The sequence below is a fragment of the Empidonax traillii genome, unplaced genomic scaffold (assembly GCF_003031625.1).
Source record: "Empidonax traillii isolate 1590-97213 ecotype Southwest subspecies unplaced genomic scaffold, ASM303162v1 scaffold387:size635111, whole genome shotgun sequence".
Lineage (NCBI taxonomy): Eukaryota > Metazoa > Chordata > Aves > Passeriformes > Tyrannidae > Empidonax > Empidonax traillii.
In genome coordinates this window covers 429,643-444,327 of record NW_020955580.1, presented here as the reverse complement: position 1 = coordinate 444,327, position 14,685 = coordinate 429,643, and positions in this window count along the sequence as shown.

Genomic DNA, 14,685 nt, shown 5'->3' with positions numbered 1-14,685 from the left:
TCCCGTGCCAGGGACTGGCTAGTCTCCAGCGCCGGTTACGCAAGTGTTCCCTCCTCCGTGTCCCCGCTGCCGGCAGCTATTCCTGCTAAACTCCAACCCATCCTCCTGCTTCGTGTGGCATCTCATTAGCCCATACAGATCCTGCAGGCTTTCCCCAAGCGCTGGAGGAGAGGGGATGTGTTGTCTGTCCAGCTGTGTCCTGGAACTGGTGAGGTGTGAAGGCAGCCGGTATATCGGGACGTCGCACCAGGCGTCCCCCCAGACACAAGATCCTGTCTCTGGTTCAGGAAAACTGAACAGAAGCAACACCGCTGCTGATCACCCTGCACTTGCACAGGTTCCTGGGAACCTGTGCAAGTGCAGGGTGATCAGCAGCGGTGTTGCTTCTGAATACTTCCCCAGCTTCCCGTGGTTTGTGGATCAGGGACCTCCTCACCCAGAAGTGATGTGTTTGTACATAGCAGCCTCCGCACACACACGCTCTCAGCAAGAAAAAAATAAAGATTTTTTTTTTTTTTTTATGAGCTCTTAGGAGCTTTGGGAAGGCACAGATCCTCTGTTGAAGAGTCCCATGGCACAGGCACATGCTGGGTATAAAAATAGCTCCTTTCGTTTGTTCTGAGCCGGTGAGTTTCCTCTGATGGCCCTAGTCCTTGCTCCAGGAGAGGTGGGAACAGCTTTTCTTGTGCTTCTCGGATCTCTGCTGTATCTGTTTCCAAGGCTGAGGAGCCATTACCCAGCTAATGTTCCTCGTTCCTTTGATCATCTGGTTGGCAGCCTCTGAAGTTTTCATTCTCTGAGTCTCTGATAGTTACCCTATAACCTTCAGATGGGGAGGGAACACAACTTCAGGGAGAACTCAAGGCTAGGCCAGTGCTTTCTGCGTTGTCCTTCACTTCTTGCAAATCTTTTCCTTGATCCTCCATGGAAATTTATGAGCATGGTAGAAACCTGAGAGGGTGAAGGAGAGGAGTCTGTCTTGTTTAGGGGGGCCCCAAGCAGGGAGACTGCAGGGGGAAAGTTAATGGATTGTGAAAGAGAGAATGAGAGGCGCCAATGGGAGAGAGATAAAAACAGGGGAAGTGCCAGAAAAAGAGCTGATAATCTTCAGGTGGATGTTTTTATGTGGCTTTGGCTGTCTTCCATGTTGTACAGCTCCTGCCCCTTCTGCGGGGAAGGTGTGGGAGATGAGCAGTCAGGGCTGGTCACACCATGGTAGAGACCTTCCCCTTACCAGGAGCTGCACAGAGGAAGAGTGAGTTACAGGTTCACTGTCTTGCTACACGGAAGTTTTTGAGGTGGGAAAGCAAAACTGCAAAGACCAAGTGCTGATTTTATTCCAGCAGCATAATGGACCCTCTTCTGAGGTGTTTCGGGGTGGCTTTGAGTGTTATCAGCTGTAGGTGCAATACAGAGGCCGAATTCCTCACCCCATACCTTGTGTTGGCTTTGAAGGCGCCGTTAAGTTGACTTTACTCTTTTGCTGCTGTCACACCATCCTCGTGGAGGGCCCAGCACGAAACTGAACAACGATCCCATCTGTAATCAGGGGCAGGATTCCCCCCCCACCTCCTCCTGCCTTTCCCATTTACGGATAGAAATGAAGTCTGTGGTACCGGACCCTTAAGCTGGTTAGACACTTGAGACTTGGAAGTCCTTAAGCACATTAGCAGCTGGAGGTCCATTATTATTCATTGAATCTCTCCGGGGCCGATTGGAATCCTCCTTTTAATTGTCTGCATTTCCCTCTGTCCTTTTATCAGGGGAGAAAGAAAGAAAAAGGGCGAGAGACAATCGTGTTATCTCATTACCCATCCCAGCCCCCGGAATGGGACTCAGGCTTGAGTCTGCTCTTCCCCTCCAGCCAAAGGAGGGAGCGTTGCCCATTTTACATATTAATGGCAAAATGACATTTCCCCCCCCCTCCCCGCTTTTATATCTCCCTTAGCACGCTGCAGTTAATAATTCACATTTCATTAACACATCTGTGTGGCCTTACGGTGTTTCCCTTCTGTCAATGAAGAGATATTGGGAAGGCTTAGAGGAGTGGGAATTGGGGCAGGATGAGCTGAGACAGCTGCAAAGATCACTCAGGCTTGGACTTGAAGCAAATGAGCTTTCGGAGCAGGGGACTTTGGGGCACTTCTCTGCATATTTACCACAGAGAAAAGGTACTGGGGTCACAGCTCCTCAACAGCTTGTAAGGAAGCAGAGGAGGTGCCCACTGGACTGACCACCAGCAGCAGAAAGCCTGGTAAATATCATCCCACCGGCCAAGCAGGTGGACTAGGGCAGGAGAACTGTTGGGGACCATCAGACCACAGGCAATTCTCTGCCTGGCTGTAGCGAAGTGCTGCAGAGGGGAGGGGAGCTGGGGAGATGGAGGCACCAAAGCCCATCTGAGCTATTGCCATGGGCAAGTTCTCCCTCACCTCACAACCCTCTTGGAGAGCAGGACTGCCCCACGCTTGTAGGCCAAGCGTTGAGCTAGTTCCCCTCCCAAGGCACCGAGCCCCTGGCAGGAGCAGTTCTGAAGGGGGTTAAGTGCAATCCACTTTCAGAGAAGTTGGCCATACAAGTCCTGCTGCCAGCTTAAAGAATTTTACATGAGGAAACTTGTCTCCTGAGCTTGGTTTTCCACACACTGAAACATTAATCAACTTTTGAACCATGTACCATATGAAATATTCATCTTTTCTTCTTGCAAAAAACAAACCAGAAACCCCAGCTATCTTCAAAGCTGTCTCGTGGCGTTCCATGCTCTGATCCTTTAGGAATTGCTGTGTCATTTTCACCTAGGTTTATTCTGTGATTGCTCGAGAGCGAGCGAGCTAAAAATCACTTCTAGAATGACTTTACTGGTGTGTTTGGGTTTGAGAAACAAATGGGTTTTGGCTTGGAATTCGCTGGCCAGACACAGGCTGGTTATGCTTCCATTAAGAATAGAAAAGGGGGTTTAATGCCATTTTCAAACCTAATTTCACGGGGAGCCAATTCATGCTGTGATCCATTGGCAGGTGATTTCTTGATTAAAATGTTTGAAGAGAAAGGAGCTTAGATCAGCCATCCTTGACAGGGGAAAGTCCATCCCGCTGGTCCTTTAAACTGGTGGAAAACCCTTCCCCAGCAGGCATTGATGTCTTTCAGGAAAGGCAAGAGCCGTGAGACTTGCAGGGATGAGCTTTCCTTTCTCAGACAGGGGCAAATATATCCTCAGCATGGGATCCTCCTCTGAAACTTATTAAACTATGTGCGCTTGGAAAAGAGCCCTAATACATAATGGGGGGGGGCGGGGAATTAAAAAAAAAGAAGGAAAAACTCATATCTAAAATGCCCCTTCCATTAGCAGACCTTAAGGCACTTTTAGAAACATTGGATGAATGAAGTCTCTTCCTTGCCCTGTCTGGGGTAAACAAATCCATCCCGTCCTTCAGCTCGATCTCGCAGTAATGTCATAATCCCACCTTTATTACATCACTGTTGTCATGGAAATAACTGTGATTTCATAAAGTCTCCGTAATGACTTTACCACAAGATCCATTAGGATGGGAAGATGGATTGTGAAGGCTAGAAAAATGCTTTCTTTAAGCAAATGCATACTGGATAATTAGCAAATGCGGCAAGGGGAAGGAATGGAAATTGGATGGGAAAAAATAAATGGATCCATCTTTAACATGGGCTATTTATGAACATTTTCTTTGATTTGGTTTCAAATGGCACAAAGGCACTATTATAATACTCCAAATCAGCCTAAAAGTCCCATACTTCAGGGCATAGTCAGCACATGTTGAACAAAAAGCCAGGTCCTGCCCTAACTTCATCCCTCTCAAGTCCCTCAGGCTTGGAAATAAAGGTTTTGGGCTTTCACTGGTGGCTCAGGAGCCTCCCACTTTACCGTGGGACCGTTTTCCTTGCTGAATGGAGGAGCAGGTTAGACACATGCTGAGAATGAGGATCCTGGCTAAAAAAAGGCTTTTTATTTCCCAGCACGAACCCAGCCCATCATTTCGCCTTGGAAACCCTGCCACGATTCCATGGAAAGTCTTTGGATTTGCCCAAACCAGGGATCCCGCAGTAGGGAATCCCTCCAAGGCTAAAGAGGTGTTTGGTGCTGAGGTGCTGGGCATCTAGAGGAGGAGGCAGGTGGTGGAATTAAACATCGGATGAGCAGGAGCTCAGCTACAAAGTGGCAAAGAAACTGCTCTGGCTTGCATCCCGTGACAAGGTGTTGAAGGGAGAAGGCTGTGTAAACTAGGATGCTGGGCCTGTGGGCGCCCCTTGAATTGCATCCTCAAAATGCAAGCAAGTGGCTGCTGCCCATTTCCCTGCAAGGAGACACAGGCAGGTGATCAGAGGCTTGATGGGATATCACAGAGCTGCCTGGATGAGAGTCCTGCATCTCTCAGCACTCCAGGCCTGAAAGCAACCCTGAGCTAACAGTTAACGCGTGGAGTAATTCTGACTCTGGTTTCTTCTCTCCAAGAGCATTCTGATGGCGATGGCTTATTCCCGTGCCTTTCTGCTTCCCCACTGTCCTATTGATGTGTATCTATCTTTAATTTCTGGAGAAAAATATGGTATTTGTGGTGGTGAGGCACACACTGCTCTCTGAATAGCCTGGCCCAGGAGGCTGGACAGGCTGGCACTGGCTTTCTGCTCTGGCCTGTGCAATCCCTTCTCTCCTGTCCCAGTGCCCCTGTGGCACAGCTGACAGCACCACGTGCAGCGGCTCCCCGGAGATGCTCCCAGCTCAGGGAGCGAGGAGGAGCAGGGCACTGGAGTTCAGGGAGGAGGTGTGGGAACACCGTGTCCGGGAAATGTGCAGGCACCAGGCAGAAATGCTCCATTGAGGGCTGCTGGCTCCGTGCTAAAACACCTCTCAGGGAGCAAGGGCTGCTTGTGCTGCTGTTCCCTTCGGAGCTTCAGCTCCCTCCAGCTCCTCTTTGCCAGCTACACCTGGCGTGGGAGCAGAGATGCAGAAAAGCACTCATGAGCTAATTGAAGTGGTCACATCCTAGCCAGCAGCATTTCCCACATTAGCCAAGTTTGATCTAAAACTAATCTCCCAGTCAGGACAAATCTCCCCTCTGCAATCCTCTTATTATATTTAAATATTGAAATTCATGGACAGTGAGTGAATTGGGCCATGGTGAGACTTGTGGGGATGGCTCTTGAAGTCCCTGGCACTGCCAGCTGGAGAGAATATGAGGCTTTGGTGACTCCTGCGTTCCACAAATCCCTATCCCCTCTGAAGGGCTCTGAGGAGCTGAGTAGCTGGAGCCCAGTTCAGATACTTTAAGTAGTCTTGAGCTGATGATCTGACTGTTCTTCCTGATGCTTGAAAAATACCAGCTGAGGAAAAAAGCCCTCTGGTAGGACTCAACACAGATATGTGATGATCAGTGAACATTATCTCGTTAATCAGATCTTGCCTAACTTTAATTGCCAGCGCTGTTACTGACTGCTGTCAGATCCATGATGGAGGCATAACATGAATGGGCTTTGAGAAATAACAACTTTTTGTGATTAATTATTGCTGCTGGTCATGTGCAGCCTCTAGTGATGTCCTGGGATGTCTGCCTGGAGAGGGAAGAGAAGGTATAAGCCCCATGTCCTGGCTGGGCTCCAGCTTTGGCTGTGCTGGTTGGCCAGGCAGAATCCATACCATGCCATCGTGGAGGGCTACAAGGAGAGGTTTAGATTGGATATTGGGAAAAATTTCTTCCATGGAAAGGGTTATGGCAGGGGTGGAGTCCCCATCCCTGGAGGGATTTAAAAACCTTGTGGATGTGGCACATGGGGACATGGGTCAGTGGTGGCCTTGGCAGTGCTGGGGGAATGGTTGGAATCAATGGTCTTACAGTGCTTTCCCAACCTAAACGATCCTGTATTCCTCACTTCATTCTGGCAGTGACAGAGCAGGGTAATGTGTGCTCTGAAACACCTGTTGCAGTTCATAAAACCAGTGTGTTATGGGGGGGGAAATTATTCCTGCCAAAAATGTAGTAAAGCAGGTGACTGTTGCTGCTGTCAGGGCGTGGAGGAGATTGGCAGAGCTGAAATGGGAATCAGTTTGCCCCTTCTCCCATGCAGATACCTGAGCCCCACCTGTAAACCAGCTCCTGGACACTTCCCAAGTTGCCTTCAAATGCTTTGCTGCATCTCATGGGGCCATGGAGCTTTAGCACAGAGGATGGTCAAAAGAGCAGTTTGAGTCTTGTTTTTTTTTGTTGTTTGTTTTTGTTTGTTTGTTTGTTGGTTGGGGGTTTTTTGTTTGTTTGTTTGTTTTTTCCCCCAGGCTTTGTATCCTGTTTGGAAATAGGGGCATCAGTGAAAAAAGGTACTTGTGTTTTCATTTCTTCAGTTAAAAGAAAAATATTGTTAAAAAAAAAAAACCAACAAACCACCAAACACATAAATCAACTGAAATCAGAAACAGACCTCTGCTTTTTTGGGTAAAATGAAGTGTTTTCATTCATCTTGAAGCGTTGGTTTGCGGGTGTGATTTTTCAGTTGGCCCAGGGAACCAGGAGACCTGTTACAGCGCTGTGGTAATGAGGGTCTGGGGTCTGGAGAGTAGGTGTTGACACCTTGCTCCTTTTTGGTGTCTCACCCAACCTCTGCAAAAGTCAGTGGGGAAAAAAAATGCCTTTAATAAGAGTGGGACCGAGCTTGTAATGCCGTGTTTTGTTTGGGGCTGGCTGAAGGACGTGGGCATCCTTTAGGCTGCATTGTGAATAGAGCCCTTTTTTGACAAACAGTGCCTTCTCCTCACTTCCCCGAAGTCTGTTCTTGGGCAGCTCCCAAATAACACCCATTTATTCCGATGGGCTGCTCAGGGCTGCAAGTTCTGCCTGTTTATTACCAGAATGTTTTCACCTTTAAACACACTCTGCTTTTGATGAGGTCTGTCGGGAATGCTCCTTCTGCCAGTGTGGTGATGTCTCATGCAGTAGCCAAGGAGCAGCAGGACAAGACGTATCCTGTCTCCTTGGCTGCCCATGCTGTTCAGAAGAAGAAATCCTTCCATTGTAAGGGGTGTCCCTGCACCATCAAGCCTTTGCACTGCTTGTTTATGTACTCACCCTATTAGCAGTGAGAAAGAAGCCTTTTGGCAAATCACCAGAGATTGAAGAGCTGCTCCCTGCCAGGCTTGGGGCTGAAAAACATTGCAAACCAGCTCCTGATCTTGAACTTACCCTGCTGTGCTCACTTCGGAGCAGCTCGAGAGGTGAACACCTCCTTTACCACATGCAGATGAGTTACAGATGTGCCCCAGTGCACAGGATAGCTCCAAAGAGGGATCAGATGTGCTTGTACCACTGCCCTAGTACTGTATTTCTGTGACAGCTTCCCAGCACTGGTGGTGTTCAGTGTCACCCTCTCCACTGAGAACAGATGTATATCGCTTCCTCGTGGCTCTGTGGATGCAACTGAGCTCTTGTCTGCTTTTCCCCCCTGTTTGAATGGACTTGGACCATGTAATTTGCAAAACACCCCTTAGAAAGAAGTAAAATATTACTGCCTTAGGGAACAAATCAGGTGTCCAGGAGTCACCATGGGTTTTTCTTAGGTACAGAGTTACTCTCGCTCTCCTCAGTGTCTCCATAAAGGACACCCTAAATCTCAGTGGGATGGAGAAGGGAGAACTTGGACAACTTTTGTGTTCCAGAGGATGAAGTTAAAACACTTTTTACTTGTCTTTTTTTCTGGACTAAAAGCATCTGGCTGCTGCCATGATTTTTGCCATTAGAGCCTCTGTTCTAGGTAAGGGAAACAACCAATACCCCTGCAAGTCCCTTCCCTCTCTTCACCTGAAGTTGTAGAAGCTGTGGCTGCCCCATCCCTGGAAGTGTCCAAGGCTGGGTTGGAAAGGTCTTGGAACAATCTGGTCTAGTGGAAGGTGTCCCTGCCCATGGCAGGGGTCTGGAATAAGATGGTCTTTAAGGTCCCTTCCAACCCCAAACCATTCTTTGATTCTAAGATACCTGGCTCAGGGTTAACCCTCGCCTCCTGAAGATGTGGTAACGTCTGTGAATGCACTGGTGTATCAGCCCTTGAGGATGATGGGGCTAATTTGCCACGATGCTGTACTTCTATTTTCCCTATTCTCTGGCTTTCCAAAGAGTGTTTCTGCAACGCTGGAGTCCTACATTTGCTCTGAGCAGATGCAATCAACCCCCTGTCTTGCCCCGTGCGGTGACTGCAAATGGAAGGAGCGGATCAGGGACACTTCAAGTGCAGCTCCCAGCTTGTGCAGCAAATACACCAGGCAGGGGGTCAGCCTCGCAGATCTGAACAGCCTCTCCTGACCTAAACCTCGGGCCGGGCTGTGGAACCAGCTGAGACTTGTTCCTACAGCACCGCAGGCTTGGAAATCAAAGCCGAGCTCCGGGGAGAGCGCTGGCCGCGCTCGGAGAGTCGAGAGGAGGGCGGCTGGCTGGTGGATCTGATTATCCTGACACGCCACCGAGCCTCCCACCCTGCCAGTGCCAGCGGGGAGAGCGTGGGATCCTCCACCCCTGAGCCTCTCCGGCCTTGGCTCCAATCCCAGCTGCTCCAGAAGCACCCGCCTGGGTTTACGCTGGGAAGAAGGGAGAGGAGGAAGCGAGGGGCTTTGATTTTTGCACCAGCACTCCCTCTCTGCAGAGGGAACAACTCCTGGTCTGTAAGCTCGAGAGCTTTTTCCCCAGAGCTGGGCTTTGGAGGCATCGCAGCCCCGAGGAGTGCAACCCTCTCCTTCCTTCCTTTTCTATTTTCGTTTCATCACCATGTTCAGGACTGAGTGGTAACAAGCAAGTCCCCAAATAACCCGGTCTTCAGCAGCAGCAGCACTTTTCCACTGCAAGGGAAACCTATTTCTAGCGTAGTTTTTCCCCATATGTGTCTTGCATGACTCTACAGGAGCTGTGGACTGTTTTTAAGGGTCTGAGACAAGACCCAGAGCAAAACAAACCCATCGTCAACAGGTTTGAATTTACCCCACGGAGCTCACAGCTCCCCCACCCCCCCAAATCAAAAGGTTGAAAAATCCCTGACCTGGAGTCCCGAGTGCTATAAAAAGCCATGGGAATACACAGCCAGTGATTTGTGTGAAGGGGGATTTCTCTGAGCAATAAGGATTCAGACAAACTTGCAGAAGTGGAAGTGCAGCTTAACGGCAGAGCTGGGTTCATTTGTCAAGCCCCTTTCTGCTTCTGTACTTAGCAGAGTGAAATAATAATTGGGAGCAAAGCTTAGGTTAATCTACGCTGAGAACATGATATTCAGTGGCTTTATTAAAAGGAGGGGGTGGGGGGAAAGCACGGGGCTGCTTTGGCTCCTTTCAGTTTTCAGCTTCGTCTCTGATGCTCACTAGTGTTGGAAAATAACCCCGTTCTGCACTGACTTGTGTGGGGAAGGAATCTCAGCTGGAGAACACAGAGCAGTCTCTCCCTTTCAGACCAGCCTCCTAATTGTGCAAGTGCCATTAGGCAGCCTTTGGGAGAGGGCTCCAAGGTGTGAAAGCTGTTTTCCCTTCGCAGGCTGAAAAGGCCAGCGTGGCATTTGCAAAGCCCTGGTGAGCACCGTCGGCGTGAAATTTCCCTCTGTCCCCTCTCTGAATCCAGCTCCATGCCAAGCTGTCCCTGAGCATCTTGAGTTCCCTTCCCACTGCAAGCCATGAGAAACCTGGCTTCTCCCTCTCGTTTGCTCTCACAGCTGGCTGCTTATTCCAGCACGGATCTTTAGTGAGCCTGATGGTGTCTTTTCCCCATATGAGCAGCCTTGCATGATCCAGGATGCTTTGCTGGGTCAGTGTTCTCCCAGGAGCAGAAATAAATGCCAGTTGTCTTGCAAGTCAGGTTGTTTTATTGAAATGGAAGCGGAAGGGAATATATCAGGAGAGTGAGGAAGGCTGGGTGGAGGGAGGACACCCCTGTCCCCACCCCTTCCCCCCAAGTCTGGTCAGGCTGCACTTGCACCAAGCTGATAAAGGGCTTTCTCAGGCATTGGGTAATGACTCAGGATGTCCCTGAGACCCCTTGAAGGAATTATAGGGCCATAACTCACAGTTGCTGCTACTGGAATTTCCATACATACAAGCACCTGTCAGGTATTTATTACTTATGTATTTTTATGCCCGCCTTTATAATAAGGAAAGAAAGCTTCCAGCTGCATCTAGTGACCTTTTAATCACCCAGGGATGCCTTCAGCTAAAAGCCCTACACCTGAGGTGACAAACACCCAGCCCCTTGCTCGGAGCCACTTTGCTTGATGTATTTCTGTGAGCTGCAGGGCTTGTTCCGCAGCATCTCACCCTTTGTGGTAGGAAAACACAGCTCTCCATCTTCTGTGCATGTAAAGAAAGCATTTCTGGAGTTTTACAGGTGTCTATCTTGAGGCAGGAAAAGCACGGCATGGAGTCATGGTTCATTTAAAGCACCTCAGGTGGGTACTTGGGTACCCTGTGTGCCAGCTGGTGTGAGGGCAGAGCATGGGGGAAGGCAGACTGGCTGCAAGAATGATGTGGGGATGAGTTTCCCCTTCTGCACAGCTTGGGGGAGTCCTTTTGGGTGTATCAATACCGAAGGAACAGAGAGGGGTCAGTCCCAGCATCACAGAACGTGTCCCCTGAGGATGGAAGTTCCTGTTCTAGCAGTGCTGGTTTGCAGTGTGGTTGGGGGAAAGGGTTAAAGTTCCTTGCAGGCTTTCAGAGGAGACCTTGCAGGTCTCCAAAACTGAGGCAGACCAAGTGATACTCCAGCAGACACCCAGACTGTGAGGGCTGGGATCTGCCTTCCTGAACAATGCCCAGGATCAGCCAAAACAACAAGAGTTACAGCGGTTTGCTCCAGATAAGTGGCTTAAGAGCCTAAACTTTTGTTCTCGCTGTTACAGGAGAGAAATGCAGGTCTCCTTACCAGGTTGCCTGGAAGTGTAAAGAACAGGAGCAGAAAGGAGATAAGCAAAGAGCTTGGTGCTGTAAAAGCCGAATAAATACCTCAGAGTTTCAACAACTGGAAGAAGACATATGAGCATGCAGAGAGATAAGGGCATAGGGGATCCTAAGATGGTCTCGTGCTATTTTAAAGGGAGAAAAAAAAAAAACAAACCAAAACTGTTTGCTGCAGTCCCACGTACACTGTAAGAACAAACTTGCAGGTTTTTTATTGCTCTCTTCCCAGATTCCGGCTCGCTGAAGAGAGACAAGGGTTGTTGTGTTAGTGGAAGAGCTGGGTTTCTCTTTTAGACAAGATGGGAAAGTAGGAAAGGATAAATGGGATGGAAATGGGACAAAGAGAGGAAGCTGCCTAGGAGGGATGCCCCTAAACTCTTCTAGTGTGATTACACAACTAGTTCATTAATACTTTTAAACTTGCTCTTGCCCACACAAGGGGGAAAGTGATGTTTAAGAAGACTGTTTGCTACACCCAGGTGGGAACTGGTATCCAAGCTTCATGGGACTGAGTGGAATCACTTTAGTAAAGGCCTCCTTTTTGCCCAGAGAGACTTCCCATGTGGATTTTATTTCCCATTTGGGAAATTATGAGTAAATGGGATTCAATTCCCACTTGCCAGCGTTACTGCTCCTCACCTGGATTTACCACTCGTGCGTTTTTAGAACCTAAAGCAAGCATTGCCATGCAGATAATGGGGTTGAAGTGTGAAACAGCCTTGTGCAGGATCTTCTGAGATTCCAGATTGTTAGTGGGCTCCAGCAGTGATCAGACAAATTCAAAGAAAGGATCCAGTGTGGGATATTAAACACAGAAGCTGAAACACAGCCTCTGGCTCAGTGTATGGGAAGGGCAGGCTGCTGGGAGGGTGGGTCTAGGGGAATAATGCTCTTTTCTTGCTGTATTTTTATTCTGCTTCCCAATATTTCTGCTGATGAGCACAGCTTGGGTGGGACATGGGTTGGATGGACTCGGGCACAGCACTGAGCAGCCATACTGAGGTTCCCTTGGTGACGAGGTGACCACCAAGCTGACAGCAGAGAAAGGTGCTGCACTGGCCCTTAGGCATCCCTAGGAAATCCAGGCAGGTTTCTCATGTGAAGCCTCCTCCAGGTTTTTTGTTCCTCCATCAGACAGAGCTCCTGGGAGCTTCCTGCTCAGCCAAGAGCCAGGTTAAATTCAGTGTTCCCGGGAAAACGTCTCTTGATATATTTTACGGTTTAATATTTGTCCTCTGTGAAGCATCTTCCTTTCATGCTAAATGTGCACCTATTATATGCATGGCTTATTTTGAAATTCCTGGAGGAGGCTGGAGGCTCAGGCTGTCTGTAGCACAGAGGAATGCACCTCTCCAGCATGGAGGCTCCCAACTTTGAAGAACTCTCAGTCTTGGGAGCTGGATTTTCCCTGTGCCTCCCGGGTGATTTGGCTGGAGGTTACACGTGCAGGCTTCTCCCAGGGACAGGCCACAAGCATTAGCAAGTTCAAGGCCAGAAAAATATTTTGGAAGGGCAGTGTGTTGGGTTTTTTTCTACTTTATGGGGGGAGGAGATATTTACCTCTGGATTTGTAGATGTGACCTCCTGCAGTCACTCTGAGGATTTAGGAGTCTTATCCCGCTGTCAGTAATTTTTTACCAAGCTGTAAGAGTTTGATTTTTCTACTCTAAAGCCTGGCTTGTTATGCACAATTGTCATCAGCTCTGGGGTCCTGCTTAAAGAAGAGAAAAAACCCAAAGGACCAAAAAAATCTACTCATTAAGTCCTAGATTTTTGCTTTGCCAGTAATAGTTTGGGATTGATTTAGGATTGGAGGTTGTAGATGCCCTATCCCTGGAAGTGTTCAAGGCCAGGTTGGATGGAGCCCTGGGGAATGGCATTCCTGCCCGTGTTTCAAAAACAAGTGGCCACAGTGGCTGATGCTGACACGCAGCCCCACGGCTGATGGGTCCCCCAGGGGATAAAAGGGAGGGAGAGGTGGAGGAAGTGCGAAAATGCGTCATTTGGAAAGCAAATCTGATCTTGGGAGAGCACGAGCAAGAAGGACCTTTACTCCTTTAATAAACCTGCAGCTCGAGGAGCCACCTGTGGAGAGAGGATCCATTTCAAAACATCATTTCCCACAGAACAAGCTCCTCGTGGCACTTCACAAGTGAAATGCCTCTTGCTGTGGTGATGTTGAGTTTGCCTCTTCGGGTGCTGAGAGCATCCAAAACCAGAAGGGGGGGAAAATAGGAGTTAATTTGAAAACACCAGTCCCTGCTTCCATGCTCCCAGTTTTCTCTTGACAAGAATCTGATCATGCAGAGTATCGGCGTCCTCTTCTCCTGCGAAGAACGGACAGCCCAGAGAAAATTCCCAGGAGAAATATCAGGTACAAGGTCACGGTAGGAGTCTCTTCTTGCCCCGAGCGGAGATCAGGGTGCTGGTTCAGCATCCAGGTGGCCTGACCAACAGCATCCCCAGCGCGGAGCAGTTCTGACCGCGATGGGTTCCCGGGGAAGCACAAGGGCAGGTCACTTTCCCTCACTGCTCATTTGGGGCTTGTGAGACAAATGTCGGATTTGAATGACTCGACTGTGGGCAGCCAGTGCAGAAAATCAATTAAAATACCAAGCAGCTTAGAAACAGGAGCTTTAATTACTCACAGGCAGGTCTTTGGAGGGGGAAGAAGCCGTCAGCCCAGAGTAAGACCTCCCCTGCCCTTGGGCTTTTTATCCCAGAGGTCTCGGGATGTTTCCATGCAGTGCTTTCTGCACGTCAGGAGTAGGTGGCTGGATCTCTGCGCTGAGCAGAGTGTGGGTACAGGCCTTGGCTCTTTTCTGGTGGTGTGTGAGCTCAATGACCACGGTGGGCTCCCTGCAGGTCGCAGTGGCCAGGTGTTGGCAGCCAGATTTGGAGCAGGGCTTTAAGCTGCCTGGCAGGGTGGCCCATCTCTGTGATATGGCTTAGGCTGTCCTTGTGCAGCAAAGGCAGCTCTCTGTGAGACCTGAGGCTCAACAAGAGTTTTCTTTATCAGTGGATTGGGTCTGCAAGCCTGGGGGACAAAAGGTGCCCCAGCGCACACAGGACTTGCTGACAAAGTGATGGGTATTAGAGGGGGAAAAAAAAAAGAAAAAAAAAGAAAAAAATTAAAAATCCTCCTTTTCTCGGGGAAGACCAGGCTGCAGAGCCTGTTTATCCTGTCTGTCTGTTTATTTGCTTTCTGCTGACTTACTGTAATATATCCAACATGGGCCTTCAGCAATGGCAGGAACCACAGGGATTTCAGTGGGCCTTTAGTGGCTCCCTCTTCAAAGCAGCCCAGCACCATTTGCTGGGCTGTTGCACAACCAAACCAACATGGTAATAATACCCCGAGCGTGGAAAGAACAGAACAAAACAAAGCATTGATGAAACTCTTGCAGGCTTTCCAGATGCCTGTCCACATCAATGTCCTGCTGGGAAGTACACAGAGTGAAATAAGGCTCAGTGGGAGCCAGCCAGGGAGTGGGCTGAGCTTCTCCTCTCCTTTCCCAGCCTAGTGGAAGAGTCTCGGGACACAAGGTTGCTCTGCAGGATGTGCTGCTGGCTGCCAAGAGAAGGAGGGGGCCTGGTTTTATTTTTATGTGGCTCTGGAAAGGCAAGACAAGCTTCCCTTTGTGCTCTGCATCAGAAGTTTGGATGCACAAACTTTCAGCTCTTCTCCGTGACAGCCTTCCTGGGGAAGCTGACTGCCCCCCATCTGTCATTCCCCCACCCCAAAAGGA